We start from the raw sequence: 21196 nt of genomic DNA, 5'->3' as shown, positions 1-21196 counted from the left end.
TGAGCTTCAATGTGAATAACGCAGCTGGCTGAGAGAAGTATACATTTCTTTCAGGACACATTGATCATCGACACTATCAATACAACTCACAATCCCAGGAAGCACTGGGGACTACACGAGTCAGAGCATCGTCAGGCCATCAAAAAGCTGCTAGCTCCGACTTCACATTAGATGACCCACTGAACTTAAACATGTTACTAAACAATGGAAAATAAACTAACTAGGATTCCCTCAGTGGCAGCGAGTGAAGAGGGAGTTTTGTACCCCAAAAATCTCCACCCACTGGGTGGGCAAGGAACCAGCTTCTCATCCTAGCATGGCCCAGGCTACTATAGTGCATTGATGTATTATTCTGGTCACCCTGACCTCCTCTCCTTTCTGACTATGCAAGAATATGCAGGCTTTTAAAAAAATATATTCAGGGTGTCCCCGCCTGCTGCCCACAGTTGGCTCGAATAGGCACCAGAACCTCTGGGACCCTTGTGAGGATAACTGGTATGGAAAAAGAATGAATGAATATACGTCTATGGAATGTACTACCTTCTCCTGAGCATAATTTATAATCGGTGTTTATATCCAGTCCGTTGCGTGCTTGGCAGTCCTCCAGACCGGCCTGAGACACAATATGATTCAATAGTACCACTGGCCAGAGGATGCAACATCAGATTAATTTAAGCACAGGGGTTAAACCAATTACAGAAAGAGACGTGAGTTCAGGATTTGATTCGAATTGCACGGACAGTTGATAAATGAGGGGGCAGACCGGTGTCGCGAGTGGTTAGCGCGTCGGCATCACAGCTCTGGGGTCCTGGGTTCAAATCCAGGTCATGTCCATCTGTGTGGAATTTGCGTGTTCTCCCCGGGCCTGCGTGGGTTTCTTCCAGGTACTCCAGTTTCCTCCCACATTCCAAAAACAAGCATGGTAGGCTGATTGGACACTCTAAATTGCCCCTAGGTATGAGTGTGAGTGTGCATGGTTGTCCGTCTCCTTGCTGGGGTAGGCTCCAGCACCCCCTAATGAGGATAAAGTGGCTCAGAAAATGAGAGAGTTGATCAATGAAGTTTATACCTAAACAAGTGGCACCTGACTGCAATCAACTGCTATTACAACAGTTGTAAGAGATTGGTGAAAAAGTGTCGCCATTCACTGGTTGGAAGGAAAATCTGCACCTACTTGGCCCTTTATGGAATTGGTTCGACACCCACGGATTACATTGTCAGTTTTGCACCAGGAACCACAGGTTGCTTCCCCTAGTATACTATATAAGTGATTCTCTTGCAAAGAATAGATAGTTTAAAAATAAAATAGTACAAGAAAGTATCATACTTTGGAGGGGTGGCCCGGCAGATGAGTGGTTAGCGCGCCAGCCTCACAGTGGGAGACCTGGGTTCAAATCCAGGTTGGTCCACCTGTGTGGACTTTGCGTGTTCTCCCTGGGCCTGTGTGGGTTTTCTCCGGGTACTCTGGTTTCCTCCCACATTCCAAAGACATGCGTGGTAGGCTGATTGGACACTCTAAATTGCCCCTATAGATGAGTGTGAGCGTGAATGGTTGTTTGTCTCCTTTTGCCCTGAGACTGGCTGGCCACCAATTCAGGGTGTCAAACGCCTATGGTCCGAAGTCAGCTGGGATAGGGTCCAACACCCCCCGTGACTCTAGTGAGGATAAAGAGGTTCAGAAAATGAGAGATAGGACATATTTGATTTGATGTCCAGTATTATAAAATGTGGGCGTCAATATGGAGACCATCAAGGCAAAATTTTGTAATTTTGGCACCTTTCATTATTTTTTCCCTTCTTTCCCTATTATTTATTTATTTATTTTCTCTACTGACTGAAAACGTTGTAGCAAGTTTAAATACCCTAGAGAACTGTGGCACCTTGTACAAAGACAATGAATTTATCTTGTAATTGGCTGAATGTATAGGCCGGTACATCCACCGAATAAAAATATAACAACTAAAACAGACTGAGGCAGGCTAATTGGTCCATCTAAATTGACCCTCGGTATGGGTGCAAGTGTGCATGGTTGTCCGTCTCCTCGATCCCAGCGATTGGCTGGCCACCGATTCAGGTTTTCTCACGCCTGCGGACCGAAGTCAACTGGGATAGACTCTAGCAACCCCTGTGACGCTTGTGAGGATAAGCGGTTCAAAAAATGAATGGAATAAAGGGTTTGCAAGAGCATTTTTGCAACTGAATACGTAAGACATTTTCAGTTTACACATGCATGTCAAGTGGCAGATAAATTTTGCAATTCAATCCTGTTATTACTACCATATTGTGTCTGATCTCTGGCCTTTAATCATTCCCCACATCTAGGGTGTTTACTTCACTCAGTCTTCCACAGTATAAAAGTCATCGAACCTGACCACTGATATCAACTTTTTAACAGGCTTTTATCAGCTTTGAAAGGAGGCACCTCCTGCATTTAGGTTTGGATTAAAATCAGCCAAATAGGCTACGCATGTAATTCTGAACTTCAATTTGTTAAGGTTTAGAAATAAATATCTGTTTGACTAAATTCTTTCTCATCAGCCAGGTACTCGGACGTTTGGTCGCCGGACGTTTGGTCGCCGGACGTTTGGTCGCCGGACGTTTGGTCGCCGGACGTTTGGTCGCCCGGACGTTTGGTCGCCGGACGTTTGGTCGCCCGGACGTTTGGTCGCCGGACGTTTGACAACATGACAGAGAGTTTACTGTTGAAACCAGCTGTCAAAATTATATTCATGAGAGAGAGTTTAATATCTAAATATCTACTGTTGAAACCAGCTTTCAAAATTATAATCACCTGGGCGACCAAACGTCCGGCGACCAAAATGCCCGGGCGACCAATCGTCCGGGCGACCAAACGTCCGGCGACCAAACGTCCTGTCACGCATCAGCCACGTGCCACATCTGGATTTTATTTATTTATTTCTTTGTTCATTGCATTGATCATATTGGAGAGGTTTTTAATTTTACTTTGTTATGTTTGGTTTTTATTGATGGATATATTTCAACACTGAACTGTCATATTTTTTGACAGTCAGCAGTTGTTTCTGTTTTTATTCCAAAATGTCGCTAGTGTAGCAGCATGCTCTCGTAGTAAATTTTGAAATGCAGCCTCAGCTTTATTTCCTAGTGTTTGCGAGAAAAGTTCTTTATAGGTACAGTGTAGTTTTATTTACTGAGCCAATATGATGTGCCTTTTTTAATGGAACGCCCATTCTTTATTACCATCTTTCCTATTTACTTCAGTCAGTCTTTCACAGTATAAAAGTCATTGAACCTAACCATTGATATTGATATGGAATTGAGATTAGTTTACCCTTGATTTGTGTTATTTAATATATCGGTGATCAAAGATCACAGATATTGGAAGACAGTATCCTGACTGCAAGAAATGTAATGAATGAAATATTAAAAGTTGCAGCCTCACTGAAAGACAGGCACTGATGACAGTTTCATAGAATTTTATTGACTTAAGTTAAATACAATAAAATCTAACAAAGAGTGCTTAATAGGAAACACAATCTTTTTTTTTCCCACCGAGGGTCTGATGAATAGCAAACGAAAGACCGTCTTCAACACAGGCAGCATGAAAAATAAAAACAAAATGAAAAACAAATAGATAATGCAAGACCTTGGCAGAATTCTGCTTGACCTTGGGTCTAAATATTTTTTTGGGATAAGCCAGATGCTGTTGTCTGAGTACACACAAGCACTGACACACACACAAACGTACAAAAATGTCCAAATGTTTGCCTCCAAAGACACATTACATGGTTGCTGAATGACAGTTTTCCAAAATCTTCTGGGTGGAAAAAGACCTACGGGATACAACTTGACTACCTCTGTCAAATGTGACTGTCTTCAAAAGCACACATGTGTCTTGAAAAAACATAAGAGAGTGGCAAATGGAATCAAATCTTCACCCATTTCCCTCCATCACATGCTCTCTAGTTAAATGCTGTTTTTGACAGTCACCAGGGGCGGGGCTAACACGTCTGCAAAATGGCATTTGATGACAAGCTTTTAAAATTAATGCTGCAAAATGCTTGTGTTTACTGAACCTCTCCATGTCTCTCACATACACTCTTCACCGGTATGGAATAAGATTGCAAAAACGGTCTATGCATGACTACATACATGCATGGAGTATTATCCTGTCAATACTGTTTGTTTTGACTTGAGTACGAACTTAAAAGCTGAGGGTTCATGGTCTTATTTCTCTGACTAAGAATTGATATCTGTTGGTTAAATGATTAAGACTGCTGTCAGAAAGACATGATTAGTCACTCATATTTTTGAAATGTTGTTTATACTTGCATCTGAGAAATTCATTTGATTTTTTTTTTCCGTAGAACTACAAATTACATCTCTCTCATCTCTCATCTCATTTTCTGAACCGCTTTATACTCGTTAGGGTTGCAGGGGGTGCTGGAGCCTATCCCAGCTGTCTCCGGGCCAGAGGCGGGGGACACCCTGAATCGGTGGCCGATCGCAGGGCACAAGGAGACGGACAACCATATACTCTCACACCCATACCTAGGGGCAATTTAAAGTGTCCAATCAGCCTACCATGCATGTTTTTGGAATGTGAGAGGAAACCGTATTACCCGGAGGAAACCCACGCAGCCCCGGGGAGAACATGCAAACTGCACACAGATGGACATGACCTGGATTTGAACCCAGGACCCGAGAGCTGTCAGGCCGACGCGCTAACCACTCGTGTCCCCGGGCCGCCCTACAAATTAAATATATTCGAACAATTCGAATCTAAATCCTGAAATCAGAAAGCCTTGTATACACAACTCATTTTTTCCACGAGTGTTTATTAAAGATTGGCGGTAGTGATAGACTAGTGAGATGCAGGTTTCCTGCAGGGTTACATGGTGAGTAATAGAACCACTACCCTGGCCCCTGCACATCCGGAGCACCACGTTGGTGTAAAATGGCAGGAGCGACATCAACAATTTTGACGGATCCCTCAGCGCACATAGATAACTTGTGTATATACAATGTTTACATTTTAGTTAATGTGTACATATTCATATACTATATGGTACTATGTTTGCCAATTGTCCACCATGTTTGCGTTCTGCTCGGTGCCTGGGATCAAATATTATACTTTCTGTACCTTGTGACCTGCCAGTGACCTACCAATTATGTAATTTCACAAGTTTTCAGCTAGTACCCACAAAAATGAATTCATTGTCGAAATGATTTGTGCAGGTCTTTGCACCCTCAATTTTGGATTTGTATTTCATTAAGCAATTCTACATTAGTTTTATATTCACAAACAAAAACAAAATAAATCAAACACATAGTTTTCTCAGTCAATTTCTGTGACCGGATAATCCAAATATGCTAGTCAATCATGTGTTTTTTTTTTTAACAGCAATCTTACTGCACAGAGAGATGAATTTGTATTTGTTGAATTTAGAGTTGTGTTCACACAGTTTTGGTTCCTCAGCTTTTAGACCCTGCTCACCCTAACAGAATTAAAATCCCCAAAAAATTAGATTCAAGCTCACATTGAGAAAAGTCTTCCGTTTCGTGCCAAAAAAAATTACAAAAATATGCTTCTGACTGTGTCTGCTCGCTGGCATAGTATATGTGTAGACATAGAAAACAAGCTAGGCAAGATAGTTACATTAATACCCAAATTAAAACCAGTAAAGGTAGTTAATTTACAGTTGGCACCCGAGCAGGGTGTGGTTGGAGTATAGTCAGAGGGCACACCTACAGCCTCTCTGACCTGATAGACCAGCCATTTTGAAACCTTATTAAACATAAGTAGCCATTTCTTTAATATTTTAAATTTGCCATGCCTTGAACAACACACTTTTATTTTCCTCACTCAGACCAATAATTCCATTAACATATGCAGGAAATAAGTGGCGGTCCGTGAATTTCCTAGCGACGCCTTCAGCTGACGGATACAACCCAACCCTCAAAAACTATTTTATGGCTATAAAACCTCTACTGCATCTACAGCTGCGACACATAAAAAAATCATCAATAATAACCTCATACAATTGAAATATTATTTAGGAATATAGCCATATTTTACTTTAAAGCAATGAAAGGAAACTAACAGACAATTTGGAATTATTTAATGAGTATTCATGGACAAAATATAATTAACATTAGTCTGTGATTCAGATATTTCTTAGGCCAGCAGAAAAGGCCTTGAAGGCCCTGACGGCACACCACTGCAGGAAATATACACTGTATATTTCAATTCCACTGTTCATGTTCAAGTTTTTGGGATATTGTTCATGGCCTAGTAATAAAGTTCCTTCCACCTTCAGAGCAGGAATATGAAATGAAATACTATTGCAAGCTCTTTTCTGTACACAGCATCCCTACCCTTGCACCTTCTCCACATCCATCCACCCTTTCTACTAGAGCAAAGGTGTTGGGCTGTCTGCACATTGAAACATGTGTTTGCTGATTAATTGCTGCTTGATCACTGCTGTTGCCGCTCCCTGCTAATTTCTGTCTCGCTGAATTTTTACAGCCTGTAGCAGCCTGGGTGTGAGGGTTTCGAGTACTAATTGCACAGTATTTGTTGCTAATAGGATAATAATTGGAGCAGGTGCAGATAGCTGGGCGGTTATTTGAAGAGGGGAGATGTAGTTTGGCATAATGCCAGGGATGCATGCTGTTCAGTACAACATTATGCACACAAAAAATGCATACTTAAAAAAATGGAGAGGCCCAGTGGGTGCTGTGGACAATTATCATTAAAAAAAAGAAATAAGAAAAAAAAAGAACATCCAGTGCAATCAGTATTCCAGGAAAACTCATAGACTTATTCGTATTTTGTGGTTTATTTTTCCATATCAAAAATATTTTCAGACTTCATATTTGTCACCAATATAGTAATGATAATAGACTTAGAAGCGTAACATTTATTTAGTAATGTTAAATGCTACACAAAGTCCAGATTGTGCAAACTGTTATTTGGCAACTTTTATAATTCTCACAATCAATTACCTAGGATGCGCTAGGGAGACTATGTCTCCCGGCTGGTCCAGGAGCGGCTTGGGATCGTCCCGAAAGAGGTGGATGAAGTGGCTGGGGAGAGGGAAGTCTGGGCTTCCCTGCTGAAGCTGCTGCCCCCGCAATCCGGCCTCGGATAAGCCGAGGAAAATGAAATAAGATGAGGCAATCAATTACCTTTTTTATATTTGCCAATTTCTATTCATTTTCAGAGCATCTTCTTTTTTTAATAGACATTAAATTATTTTGTTGTCTATATCTACATCTACATTTTGCCTTCATCACGCCAATGTCTGCCCTACAGTTGACTGGCGACCAGTCTAGGGTATCGTCTGTCTTTCGCCAGTGGTCAGCTATGAAAGGCTCTGGCAACCCCTGCAACCTTTACAAGAATGCACGGTATAGAAGATAGAAGATAACTGACTGACACTCCAAAGTGTTCTTGTTCAACATAAAAATAAAAAAGAATGGAACATTGATGCAATGCTAATTGAGTAGGTTGTGCTTTGAAGGTTCCAATCCCATTTTTGCTCACATTCATTGTGTCCTGGGCAAGACACTTCAACCAACTTGGCCAAGACAAAGTAGTTTGAGAGCAATTGGCTGGTGGTGGTCAGATGGCCTAATGGTGCAAATTGCCTGTCGAGGTTCTGTCAGTCTGCTTACAGTTGTGGCATGTTGCCTCCTAGTCTGGAGTGAATGAATAATTCAACACAAAACATATTTGAGTTTTCTGAAAAGCACTATATAAACCCAATACATTATTATTATTATTATTTAAAAGTCCTTGTGATTGGCTACAGGATGCAAAAAAGAAAATGGCAAAGTGATGACTAACACTTCTAACTTTCTAAACCAATCAACTCAGTGTTATGATGCAAGTGAAACACATTTTGGCAGTAAGGTCATGCTTTGAAAGAGTGGGATGCCATATTCGGGCAGCATTGGTATTGTCATAATCACCCCTCTCATGTTCCCCTCTGAGACTTCTCCGTCTCGAATACGGTGATGATATTAATACTAATCGTAATATTCCCGGCAATAGATATAGTCTCTGTTGCTTTGAACTGTAAATGGGTTGCGTTTGGGGGAAGAGACGCGATTAACGCAGCGAGACTGTATAAGACGGTAAATCTGGAGAAGCAGAGGCGTCACATACCCCCCTCCACCACCACCATAAACAAATAATCCAACGCTACTTCTCAACACAACCCCCCCCCCGCCCCCCCCCCCCCCCCCACCCACCCACCCCTTGCCATCTCAAATCAGTTTGGATTAGGACAGAATACGGGGATGTTCTCTTTAATGTCACACTAAGAGAGGGTGCATCTTCCTCTTCTTTCGGACCCCCGCCTGCACCTAAACCATGCACTGTGTTTAGCCCTGCTTAGCCAAATGAGCTCCTAATAAATGCGGCGCTGAGCCCCTCTGCTGCGGAGCAGCTTATAATTGCAGGTCTTTCTTCTTCGTGTTGGAGAGGAAAATATTAATGAAGAGGTGGAGGAAAAGGTGTGTGTCGAGGGTGTGTGCATTTGTGTATGTTTGACAGGTGCAGCAAATGCCGGAAGGAGGTGAGAGTGTATGCAAAAGGTGGAGTGAGTCAAGGGAATTGAGGGTGTGTGTGTGAAAGAGAATTTCTAAACTGTTATTGTGTTACATTTCATATGTGCGCTACCTACTCGTGCCTCGTTCATATGTAAATGCTGCTGCATGCCTTCACTTTAATGCAGCAGTTCACAACACACTCCTGATATCATCATCATCATCATCATCCCACTTGGTAGCTTGATTGAACTGCTTTTTCACACTCTTCTCTCTAAGGTTTAATCCTGCTTGTCACAGCCCTGCTCTCAGAGTAAAACCATTTTTTTGCTAATATAATAAGGAAATTGCACGTAAGTAGGTATATGAAGCTTTTGGTTTGCTCGGAGCTTGTATTATTTATTCATTCATTATCTGAACCACTTATCCTTAAAACGGTTGCGAGGGGTGCTGGGGCCCAGCCCAGCTGACTTTGGGCGCGAGGCGAGGGACACCCTGAATTGGTGGACAGCCAGTCATAGGGCACAAGAAGACGGACCACCGTGTGTGAGTAAAGCAAAGTACCCGGAGAAAACTCACACAAGCCTGGGGAGAACATGCAAATTCCACACAGTGCGGACCCACCTGGAATCGAACCCTCGACCCCAGAACTGCGAGGCCGACTACTCCATATATGATGAATATTTGGAAAAAGATACACAAAGATTTACCTCCATTTGTGGATTTATTTAATTATTATCAGTGTAAGTCTGATGAAGATATGGAGAATACTGACAAAAAACATCACAATAATATCCGTATTAGTATAGTACTAAAATAAACCGGATTGTCCAATGTTAACACATAAGAACAGTTTTTTTATTTTTGTTTTTTTACTGAAATCAAGGGAAAACATTATATTTAAGGGCTATTGCAGTGAGTTTATTAACATAATTATGCATTTGCTTCTGTTGATTAAAATTATGGGTATACATAGTTTTTGTTACTGGTTTTGGCTATCATTCATTTTTTTAACTCATTATCCTTTACAACTCTTCCAAAAATCAGTTGTGCCTCAAGCTAAGCTGTAACACCAAACAGGACAAGTTGTAGAAATGTTATGGGACGAGGGATGTTAAATTGAATTCTTTGATTGGTTGAAGATCCTGCAAGAGAAAAAAAACATCAAGAACCAGCTTGTTGCTCAATTAAGATGATTATCGCAGAGTCAATTTCTCACTGTCTTTAAAATTTACATTCAAAAGAAGAGACATGTTAGTGATGTATAATAACATCAGCAAAAACAACAATATAAAAGCAATGTGTTTAATTTTATTGAGTTACAAAATGATGTCATATCTATTATTCACATACTGTAATAAGTTTTTTAAAAGGCAGGATTTTATTTTGGCAGTTTCTTTCGTGTGTGCACTTACTGACCTTGTAGCTTGCTGCAGCCGTGCATGTGCAACAGTAAGGAATAAGCACACATATCGGTAAGGTTTATCACCTAATTGAGTGACCTTAGACTGAACTCTGACAGAGTGGTGTGATGGATGAGAGACTGATGAAAGAGTATTTTTGACGCATCTACGAAGAGATTGGGCACCTATGTGGTTATCTATGGTGTGGTGATGTTTACTCTGAAGTTCCTTTGACAGTTGGGATGATGAATGTATTCTATAATATTTTTCCGTTAAGGCCCGGCGTTTGCTTGGCCCTTATATACCATATTGTGAACCTTAATGGTTTTAGATTTCAAACCTTTAGCCCACAGACTAACACACTAATAAGCAGGGCCTGGAAAAATATTTTTTGGTACCAAAATTTAATGTGTTTTTCTGCGTACATGAATTTGCACATTTCTCTCGCACTACGGAGAATGGCTGAGGGAAATTATTACAGATAATTTTCGTTCGGCAACCAATAATTACAATTTTTTCAGCATAAAAATAAATATAATTATATCGCAAAACCTCAACTGAAAATATATTTATGGAAATTTATTGCAATAAAACACAAAACCCCATTTTTGCAGTTTTTTGTATATAAGTCCTAAATACCACTTTCATCTAAACTTTTCCAGTTTAGCACCAAATTAGTGTAAAACTCAGAAAAACTTTTGATGGTTAAACAGTGTCTCTAGTCAACGTGGAGCTTGAAGTACTACTTCAGTATGTTTTTATTGCAATATTTATAAAATAATACAACGCAGAAAAAGGTCTGAGGGGACAGACAGAAAGAATAGGTATAGAGAATAGGCCTACATACATTGGTACGTCTGTTTACTTTCGAATGTCTACATAGAAAATATTTAGGTTATGAAATGTTAAGGTTTCACGTGGCGAAGGAGGTCCCAAATGCAGGGAAGCAGGCAGACACGGGGAGTGAGGTTGCAGCAACGTAATCTTTAATGAACATAAACTTGTTCTCAAATATAAAACCACAAATACAAATATCAGGGTAAAAGTGACATAGTAGAACTTAAACAAAGTAATGGAACTTATGGGGGGAAATACAGGGGTATGGGGGCACTGGAGGTGGACAAACATGAAAAACACAGTGACCCCAGGACAGGGCAGGATTGTACAGGATCAACAAATGCACCGGATTTAAAGAGACATATGTATGGATTGAGGGAGCAAGCAGGAACTTTCATTTCAGGGAATGACTGAAACACACGGATAATTTGCATGACAGAGTAGTTGAAATCTTCTTGAGGAAGAAAGGAGCATTGATGTTGTGTACAAATAAAATTATTTTTTGGTGAGTAATATGATTTTACTAAAATGTGACTATACATCATTACCTTGAGATACGATCTTAATGAGTTCCGGGACCAAGCTCGCATGTCAATTTACTTGTATCTCAAATCAATTGTTCCCACAGAAAATAACTAAATACAAATTAATCCATGGCGGCCCGGCGGAGCGAGTGGCTAGCGCGTCGGCCTCACAGCTCTGGGGTCCTGGGTTCAAATCCAGGTCACGTCCACCTGTGTGGAGTTTGCATGATCTCCCCGGGCCTTTGTTTCCTCCGGGTACTCCGGTTTCCTCCCACATTCCAAAAACATGCATGGTAGGCTGATCGGACACTCTAAATTGCCCCTAGGTATGGGTTTGTGTGTGCATGGTTCCAGTGGTGGGCCGTCAGGGCCTTCTAGGCCTTCTCTGCTGGCCTAAGAAATATCTGAATCATATTATATTTTGTCCATCAATACTTGTTATTCCAAATGGTCTGTTAGCTTCCTTTCATTGCTTTCCCCCCTGGTTGCACTGCTTCCAGATGTGTTTTCATATTGAAGCATTTTACCAATCACATTTCAGCCATTATTTGTTGCCAGATCAGATCTGCCTCAAAGCCTTCAAAATCAGTTCTGCGGGGTCTGTTGCATTAAACAAGACTGTTGCTTAACCAATCAGATTTCGAATTGGCAACCCCACAATGATTTTTCATAGGCGTTGGCATTTTGCTGGCTGGGACATGTCATTGCTTTCAGCAACTATGATTGGCTAGTAGGCAGGCCAAAGCAGCCAGAGATCGCAAACTCCACCCACAATGGCCGACAGTGGCAAAAACAAATGGATTCTGTTGCAGATTTCTCTCACCAAGCTTTTTTCCAGACGGACTTTTCCAGGAAAAAATGGACATCATTAAGAAAGTGCGGTCAACTCCGAAGCTAGCAAGCCTGTTACAGCCGGGAAAATGGTGTGTGCGGCACTTTCAGTGCGCAAACTTAGCTCCACAAGCAAATAGTATATTGTTGTTTTGATTTAAAGCTATTTTCAAAACGGACTATGCCAGAAATATGACAGGACAGGCTCGACTTTCATCATTAGCTTCGATGGCGATAGGAAAGAAGGAAGAAAGAAAGGAGGATGGATATTGTGTACAGTTAAAAAGGATTTTTGGTGAGTAAAATATGGCTATATTCCTAAATAATATTTCAATTGTGGGCCCGGTTCTCATATCTGAAAAGCTCCAGTGTTTGTATTTAAGCTCCAGTGTTTGTATTTGATCACTAAATGCTGCTAGGATGTGGATTTTATCCCAGTTTAATTTTTGCCATTTCGCCATTGACGTCCATCGCTGTCTTTTCCAGAGAAAATCACCCCCCTGGCCTGGTTGTAATGTCTCAAAAGCTCCAGTATTTGTATTCAGTCAATAAATGCTGCTAGGAAGTGGATTTGACCTAATTTTAGTGCATTTTTTGTCATTTCACGTATGGACGTATCGACGTTCATCGCTGTCTTTTTACCGGGGAAATGATACTCCGGGCCCGGTTCTGATGTCTAAAAAGCTCCAGTATTTGTATTTAATCAATAAATGCTGTTTTCGGCTGGATTTTACCCCATTTTCGGGCAATGTTTGCCCGTACGCCATTGACGTTTATCGCTGTCTTTTCCCGGGAAAATAATATTGTAATTTTATGAAGTTATGGTTGATGATTCCTGTTTTGTATATGTGACAGCAGTAGCTGCAGCAAGAGTTTTCTAGCCATCAATCATTTATTGTGGTTGGATTGATTCAGACGGAGCAGTATTGAAGGCCTAGGTGTGAGATGCACAGCCCACCACTGATAATAATAATAAAGTACTACAGCTTGTTCGTTAATTTGGAAAGAAATTGCAAATATTGTGAATTTTTTTGACGAATTCACGAATGGACAACTGAACTGTGACCAAGAGAGACGAGAAGGAAGGAGCTGCCATAGTTGCATTCCCTAATACAATACTAGTCAAAGTCAGTATTAGACAATCAAAAGTGATGGCGTGACAAAACACATGTAAACCTGGTTCTGAATGTCAGGGCCCATGCCATATAGCTACTGGGATACCTCTTGTAATGTTTTTATTTATTTACTTTATTTAACTCATTCATGTTCATAAATGACACACAGAAACAATGGCATTTTACTATTACAAAAAAACAACCCTTACTCAAGCTTAATGATAAGCACCAAGGAAAATGATTACATGTTTTTTCCCACACATTAATATTTTTAGTTAATAACTATTGTAATACACCTCTTTTATGTCATCTGTTTCAGGGTCCAAACATATTTCTACCTCCGCTGACGGTAAGAGTGTGGCTCTTAATAAAGTCTTTTGTTTTTCTCATCAATTTTCAGTAGTTTGAATTACATCACCCTGTTTAATTTATTGTGAAATCCAGGGAATGTAGATAGAAATTGGGTTGTGATATTGTGGTATATCGATAGTGCTGCCTTTCAGGTTGCTTAGCACACAAAGAAATTGGTCTTTTTGTAGAATTCCTTGATTAAGACAGGACAAGAGATAGAGTGTTAATGTGCCGCTTTTGGCAGTTGAGCTTGATATCTGTAATAGAGAGAAAGAGGTGTCAATCCTTAACAAAATACCTGACCATGTCAAAGATCCAACAAAGGCTGAAGCTTTTTCCAGAAGCACTCATGATAATTCAATATTATTTTACTGAATGTGCAGTAATTTTAACGCATTTCTGGAAAATATCAGAACCTGTACTTTAAGCAATTGATCAAGCTTCAGGGGATCTTCCATCCTTCCAAGAGAAACCTGTCATGTTGTAAAATTTAGATTTCAACCAGAATTTTAGGGAAAATGTGATTGTAAAGTTAAGCAAAATCCATGCGTTGAAAATTTTGGGGACCCAAAAGCACACCATTATTTATTACTGCATTTTGTTACTTTAAAAAAAATAATAAAATGTTAAACTGTTATGTTATGTTAGAACTGTTAAAAAAACTGTTAAAACTCTAGCCCAACCACTGGGAGTGTATGGTAAGTTCATTCATTCATCTTCCATACCGGCCATCCCCGAAAGGGCTGCGGGGGCCTTCGGGCAAAAAGCGGACCACACCCTAGACTGGTCGCCAGTCAGTCGCAGTGTACACAGAGAGACAAACGACCTTCCACACTCCCAATCTTATCGCCAGCAGCGGGAATTGAGCCTGCCCACACCGAAGTCAGGCGAGTGAACACCACGAGGCAGCTTGGATGGTAAGTTGATGAATTTAATTGTTTATTGATAAATTTAGTAAGCCTAAATTATTCTGTTGTTTTGGCAGTATTCGTAAATTATTGGTAGTATTGTGATAGCTGTAAATATGAGTGTACGCCTTGACAAAAACAAAAATGCTCTGCATGCAGTGCAATCTTGGGGTGAGATCTGCTTCCTCTTTAAGGGAGGATACATTTTGTCTTATTCTGTAGTTTTGCACAAGCGAACTGGAGTTGGAGGAACACTGACTAGATCCCGTGAATTGTTAATAATTTTACCCCCACTATTCAATGATTTTTTATGTTGGGTCGATTCAAGTCACTGGAATTGTCAGTAGATGGTTTTATCAAGTACTAAATACCAAAACTTACATTTCATGTCAAGTTGAGCTAACTATCGTGCTAACATCATTTACTCATTGCTGAGCTTAGCCTTTGGCATTGAGATTTTGTTTCTTTGGCAAATTTTAATGAGGTTAAGATTTTCTCAAGCCTCTTTGTGTTTAGAACGAGAACATTGAGTGGTTGTAAATATTCCATTTTTATTGTGAAATGTTGAAAAAATATTCAACTTCCGAGCCGATTATCCTCACGAGGGTCGCTGGAGCATATCCCAGTTAACTATGGACGGTAAGTAGGGTACACCCTGAATCAGTTGCCAGGCAATCGCATAGCAAAGTAAATAGTAGTGCATTCATCATTTCCACCACCCTACACATATTGTAGTCTACCCACTTGCTTTAACCTTGAAATATAATGGGAATGCAGAGCTGGACAAAAGAGGCAAATCAAGCCATAATGCATAGCCTAGATAGAAATTGAAATATAAAACTGATTCAATGTAAGGTGTGATCAGTATGTCCATGTTAATAGCAGGAAAATAAGAAGCTAGAGCTGAATGCGTGTGTGAGAGAGTGTCACAGGGTCATGTTCATTATTCCAAGTAGCAAAAGAGGGTGTTCTTCCCCCTAAAAAAAGGTTGACCTGAGCCATAGAGTGAAGGCAAATACAGAAAAGCCACTGTATGGAAAAGAAGACAAAATGAAACATGACAAATAGAAGAAAGAAGCATTCTCTCTCACAACGTGTCTCTCATCAACACTGACAAAAAGGTCTTGGCTGTCTTTTGTTGATTCCCCTGTCCCTCCTTTCGCTCTGTTTTCAGTGCTAATTTGATTTCTAGAAATCAGGGTTTTGTCTCATCAAGTGACTGACAGTTGCCTTCGCCTTAATGAATGCCGAGTGAAAGAAAGAGAAAAAAAGATTGGTGCGGATAATGCTGCTTCTCCTCTTGCTTCTTCTGTTATATCAAGCTCTGGTAATTAATTCACACACATATCTGCAACATTAGTTCCAGAGGAGATAATTAAGAAAATGATTTTGCTATTGTTCCACAGCATCTATCCAGACAACACTGCTATCTGTTGTTAGAAAAGCTACTAGTCACCAATAATGTATCTTTAAAGGGCAGAGCTTTCACATTCTGTAATTGCATGACAGATTTGAAGCAATGCTATTAATTGAGGGGAATATCAAGCATGGGCAAGTGTGTGAGCTGTTGGAGAGCGATAGCGTATTTAATATATTTTTGTTAGGTTATCATTTTCCAGTGTTTTATTTTCTTGAATTTTAGTAACAAACATGTTGGGGCTAGTTCTTTGATAGAGTCTGATGGTCGGCCTGCCAGAGTTAATTTTTAATGACTATTTCTCGTGTTCATCTTGCTAACATCATGTAAATAAATACAAGAGACATGAAATCATTAAGCATCAGACCAGTTTTTATACAATAGATTGAGAAAAAGGCAGTCTATTTCTCCATACTTTGGCAGAGAGAGTTTTCTTGACATGCAACACAAACAGCAAAAAAAAAAATATATAAAAATGGCAATTGAAAAGGACTCAAAATGGAAATAACTGTGGTGCTTCTAAAATCTTAGTACATGAAGAAGTGGGAGGAAACTGGAGTACTCAGAGAAAACCCATGAAACCACAGGGAAAACATGGAAAGTCCACACAGGTAAGCCGGAGACCGGGCTTAAACTCTTTATCTCAAAACTGTGAGGCAGATGTGCTAACCACTCCAACACCGGGTTGCCTTGCATTCTGTCCTTATCTCACGTTTTAAAAACAGACCTTTGGATAAAGAGTAGGCATGAAAATGTCAGAACTGGAAAAACACCTATTATCACACCTGGGGATTCTCAGAAAGAATAACTTAATCTTTATGCTCCCGGTGTCCTTCTATCACTGCTCGGTGAAGTCGGTGCTGTGGGGCCACCATGGAGCAGATGATCATTCATTCATTTTCTAAACCGCTTTATCCTCACTAGGTTCGTGGAGGGTGCTGGAGACTATCCCAGCTGACTTCGGGCCAGAGGCGGGGGACACCCTGAATCAGTGGCCAGGCTATCGCAGGGCACGAGGAGACGGACAACCATTTGCTGTCATACTCATACATAAGGACAATTTAGAGTGTCAAATCAGCCTACCATGCATGTCTTTGGAATGTGGGGGGAAACCAGAGTACCTGGATAAAACCCACACAGGCCCAGGGAAAACATGCAAACTCCTCACAGGTAGACCGACCTGGATTTGAACCCAGGAATCCATATATATATATATATATATATATATATATATATATATATATATATATATATATATATATCCCAGTGGGATTTGCCCGGAACATCCTGATAAGATGCCTGAGCCAATTCACCTGGCTTCTCTTGATCTGGAGGAGCAGCGGCTTTACTCCGAGCCCCTCCTGGATGACCAAACTTCTCACCTTATCTCTAAGGGAGATTCCGGACATCCTGTGGAGGAAACTCATTTCAGCCACTTGTACCCAGGATCTCGTTCTTTCGGTCACAACCCACAGCTCGTGACCATAGATGAGGGTGGGAACGTAGATCGACCGGTAAATAGAGAGCCTCACCTTTTGGCTCAGCTCCTTCTTCATCTGGATGGACCGGTGCAGAGTCCGCATCACTGCAGATGCTGCACCAATCCACCTTTCGATCTCCGCTCCATTCTTCCCTCACTCGTGAACAAGACTCCAAGATACTTAAACTCCTCCACCAGGGGAAGGACCTCATCCCTGACCCAGAGATGGCATGCCACCTTTTTCCAACTGGGGACCATGGTCTCAGATTTGGAGGTGCTGAATCTTATCCTGATCGCTTCACACTCTTGTGAATCGTTCGAGAGTTGGAGAGAAATTTTGGCACTCCTGGGATTACATAACAAATAAGTAAAACTTCCTGTTTTCAACATTATTGTTTTTTTACATCTTCTTAAAAAGAAATGTATCATGTCTGACGATATACTCTACCAGTTTTACTTTATTATTATTTGAATTATTATTCTTATTATATTACTTATTTTCTAAAATCGTTTTTGTATGGATGAGTTTGTGTGTGGTTGTGTACCATTTGAATCATGTTAACATTTCTTGTGTGAATTTATTAGACCGCTTATGATTATGAAACAACAATATACAATGTTTGCCTTTACATCCTCTTTTTAAATCCCCCTTTACTAATTCCTGCATAATTTCAAACATGTTTTTTCAAGTCGCTACACAGACGCACGCACACGCATAAAATCTAAAGTGCGTTGAGAATAAATTGTCATACCTCACATTTTCCTTGAAAGTTGCTTGGCATGCTGAAATCTTCACGTTGTACCTCAAATTGCAGATGTAGCCTGGAAGAATTTCAAAATGAATGCAAATCTTCCTCTCTCTCTTTCTCTCTCTTCCTGTGCCGGAGGAAGCACTATCTGTCCTTTGATTCCAGGGTGAGACGGTTGCATTTCAGTGAAGCAGCCAAAATTGCAGCAGTTGACTTAATATGGATATGCAGCCATGACATTAAAGAGCAAGACATAATTGAAGAACATAACTACAGGACATCTCTGAATGAGGTTGGGTGATGGTTGTCACAGTGACGAATTGGCCATAAGATGGTGTAGCGGAAAATCTATACTCTTATTATTATTTTTTGTATTCCTGATATCTGTCACTCACCCTTTTTTATGTCAATCCGTTGTTTCCTTTTTACTTACTCAAGTTAGGATGACACATTCAGACTTAGCACACTGTTGTCACGAGACAGACTTGAGACATTACTGTATATTCCGGACTATAGAGCGCAGTTTAGTTTTAATTGTTTGGCCAAGGATGCCACTTATGTGTGAAATTGTTGTTTTCATTATTACATTCAACATTGGTGGTAAGTGGTTATTTTGCTTGTCCCTTCAGGGGTCGCCAGGCAAATCCAAACCATGGAATCCCTTGTAACTTCTCAAAACAACAGAAGGGGTTACCAAAAAAATTATACATTTCTTTCTTCTTTTGTGTAGACAAATATATTCAGATGGTTGTTGTCACCATTTTTTTAATAAATATTTGTAATTTGTATTTTCTATTTTACATGCCTTTCAAGATGACATGTCTGTTTTTTGTTTTGGATTTTATTAAAAACAAATGACCCAAAATATGCGATTATACTCAGGTGCAATTTATAGTCTAAAAATACGGTAGTTGAGATCCATCCAGCAATACCAGCTTCTTAGGAAGTAAACATTAAAGGGAATTTGACCTCCTTTAAAAAAAAAATCAAAATAAATATAAAATAGACATTTACAGTCCTCTTGCCACACTTTAGTTCGACTGTATTTTGTGGGGCGTCTAATTATTGAAAATGTGGGAAATGGCTTTTGTTACCTAGGAGTGTTGAGCAAGCGTGCATTTGTCCAAGTTTTGATTTGTGACCTTTTTCAACACCTCGAGCTACATTTTTCTAAGCGACCACCATCATAACTAACACCTAATTGTGATATCATTGGAGAAATCTGGGGACCAAGACTCACCAATCCAGCAAGCATATGGCGGCCCTGGAGCCAAATTGAGATTTTATACCCTGGCAAAATTAGACAAATTGTTCTCAAAGAGGAATTTATAGTATTATAACCCTTGTGCATAGATATTCACATTTTTCCAAACAGATGAAATTAATATGAGGGAAAATAGACCATTCATGCACACAAAAGCACACATCAAGCACAAGCCCCCAACTGCTAACAACACATTTTGGTACCTGCCTTTGCCAGGACCTGACAATATGTTCTTGTGTTTGGGTGTGTGTGCGTGTGTGAGTGCGTGTGCGTGCGTGTGTGTGCGTGTGTCTATTAATATAAAGTGAATTGCAGTTAGCCAAGGGCATCATCATGTTTGCAAACAGCTATTACATGCGCACAGTACACACACACATGTAGGCACACTCCCTGAGGAGTCACAATTGTTTAATGAATCAATTAACCGCGTAGCCTGCTGAGAGATAGGAAAAAGATTTAGAGATAACTGATGAACACGTTTAATCCTGAATGAAAGAGGTGGGGTGAGAGATAAAATGACACTGAGGGAACAGTTCATTTGTTGTGAATTTAAAATTACACTAAATAGGAATTGAGTATTTCAATTGAAATGATTGCCAAGCTGTTGCAAATTGTTAAAAGAAATACTAACAAGTAAACATGTTTTGCAAGATAAATCCCATTTCATGTGTTCTTATATTTATCATTCTAACTTTTTAGATGAGACGATTGGGAAGCGCGTATCAAATACAAACACAAATCCTCTGTCAAAACTAATAGTCTGTTTATGTCTGAATATTTTCTTCATGGTCATGGGTGAGATGGACTCTGCACACCTGTTCAGAAACCAATCACAAACCTGCAAAGTAAACCATTAAAATCTTTCTTTTATTAAGTCATTCCTAGTTCTCAGAATCTGTTTCTTATATATTAATCAATCAAAAAATAATTTCAGAACAGGCATGTATACTGCGACCTTTCTCATTAACATTCCACCACCACCAATTAACCCAAAGGGGTCGTTTTGGAATATGGCAAGAAATTGGCAGTACCAAGTAATGAAAAAATTCATAATAAAGCAAATGGATTTCGCAAATGTAAAACACTAAAACCTGTAGTGCCTTTCATTTAAAAAAAAAACTTACATCAACCCCTCATCAAATGTTTTTTCAAGAATGATTGAAAATTTAAAAAGGGTCAGTGTATGCTGCCCATTGTATCCATCTCTTCTGTCAAGTGTTATTTTTTTTGTGTTTTCATGTCTCTTTGCAACGATGCACCCTTTCAAAACCGTGTAGTTTCTGAGAAACCAGTTTAAACAGCTGATATGTATGCGTTTGCAGTGTCCTGCATTAGTGTGTGTGTGTGTGTGTGTGTGTATATGTGTGTGTTGGGGGGGTTGCCAATATTGTATAAACGGCTGGCATCAGCAGGCCCTTTTGTATGGAAGAGGAACATTGACTGGTTGGCCTTTGGCTGCGGTATTATAAGCAAACGTTATCGAATTGACCTCAGAAATCTCACTTCAGTTATAAAAGAAAGATGTGCAGTCATTAAAATGAAGCTCGTAAAAGTTAACATTAGCATAACATTACAAATTTCAAATACAGCAGTTGCACAAAATCTTGGTATATTTGGATTGGATTGGCTAAAAATGCACCAACATTGGTAAATTGTCTGGATTGGATTGGATAACTTTATTCATCCCGTATTCCGGAAATTTCATTGTCACAGTAGCAAGAGGGTGAGGATGCAGAAATAAGAAAGGCATTTTAGACATAAATAGATAGGTAATAAGTAAGT

The sequence above is a fragment of the Stigmatopora argus genome, chromosome 8, assembly GCF_051989625.1.
Source record: "Stigmatopora argus isolate UIUO_Sarg chromosome 8, RoL_Sarg_1.0, whole genome shotgun sequence".
Taxonomy (NCBI): Eukaryota; Metazoa; Chordata; class Actinopteri; order Syngnathiformes; family Syngnathidae; genus Stigmatopora; species Stigmatopora argus.
Note: the sequence above shows the minus strand (reverse complement) of the source record.